This window comes from Polistes canadensis, unplaced genomic scaffold (genome assembly GCF_001313835.1).
Source record: "Polistes canadensis isolate GaletaPanama2010 unplaced genomic scaffold, ASM131383v1 scaffold_1496, whole genome shotgun sequence".
Taxonomy (NCBI): domain Eukaryota; kingdom Metazoa; phylum Arthropoda; class Insecta; order Hymenoptera; family Vespidae; genus Polistes; species Polistes canadensis.
Window position 1 is genome coordinate 4,077 of NW_014571040.1, and position 1,568 is coordinate 5,644.

Below are 1,568 nucleotides of genomic sequence, written 5' to 3' on the forward strand. Positions count from 1 at the left end.
AATAGAGATGTACGATACAATTAATACAAAATACATTGTACGTTAAGTGTGCACAATTATCGATGAACGTGAACCATTTCGTGAGTGTCTATTTTTTTATTATTTGAAAAAAAAAAAAAAAAAAAAAAAAAAATAGAAAAAATTATCGAAAAGTTTGAACAATATGGAACCAAATGTTTGAATTGATGATGAATAAATGTAAATGATAAAGCAAACTTGTGATTGCGAATGAAAAAATGTAATTACGATTTAAATAAGCATTTTCTATAGATAATAATTAAACAATTGTTTCTAATTATTGTATTATGCAATTAATTGATCGAATTTGATCCAAGACACTACGGCTATTGTAATAATTTTCATTAATGATTATTTTATTCGATGATGAATTCATGAAACAGTCAAGTATGAACAATATTTCACACACACACACACACACATACACACCTGTATATATGTATTTATGGGAGTGTGAATAAATAATTAAAATAATAACTACAAATCGTTCATACTTGACTGAAATATAAATATACAATGAACAAAATGATAAGAAAAAGACAAACATTTTACAACTTACGTGTGAATAAACCCAAAATTACAAAAAAAAAAAATAAATAAATAAAATAAAAAAAAAAGGAAGGATAGGAGAAGAAGAACACGACGAAGAAAAAGAAGAATAAGAAAAAGAAGAAGAATAACGAGAATATGGCAATGACAGATGGATGTGGCCTTAATATATTGATTTAATTTAATATTAATATTAATTTTTTCATATATATAAATTCGGTTGATTTTTAATTAATCGAATTACATGCAAACTTACCAAAAGAAGTTGGGAGAGATACAGTAGTTTATGGTGATTCGAAGTATCTCCGATCAACGCCACTATGCAACGCATCAATACATGACACATATTCGTTATGCATATAACTCGTATTTAAGAAAATAAAAAAGAAAAAAAAAAAAAGGGGGAATCAACTACCCATAATATATCAAATATCTCGTGTATATATATGTGTGTGTGTTGTTTGTTTCATCCAACGAAAAAAAAAAAAAAAAAATATAACAAAAAGAAAAAGAACGAGATCAAAACAAACACAAACAATTATTCCTCATCGGTTTTATTTTCACAACAGTATTCTCGCATAATTAATATAATTTCAATTATTAATTTCATCCAGAGAAATTTAATCGAAACCTTTTTGTCATCGATTCGAAGAACAAAAAAAAAAAAAAGAAAAACAAATTATTCCAATTTATCAAAGATCGCGTGTCGCGAAATTTTTGTTTATTCTTATCGAAGGCGTTATCGAAGAAAGGGGTTAAGGGTTTAAGGGGAAGGGTGGATATGATGAAGTATATCACGCGTATGATAATTTAGGGTAATCGAGGATGACAACAAATATACGAGGCTTTTTTTTTTTTTTCTTTTCTTTTTTTTTCAAACTAATTATTATAAAAATTCAAATACGAACCAATAGAAAATAAATAACGACAGCAGAAAAGAAAAATATATATCGGCTAAAGATTGAACTCAACAACGTAAAGGAAAAAAAAAAAAAAAAAAA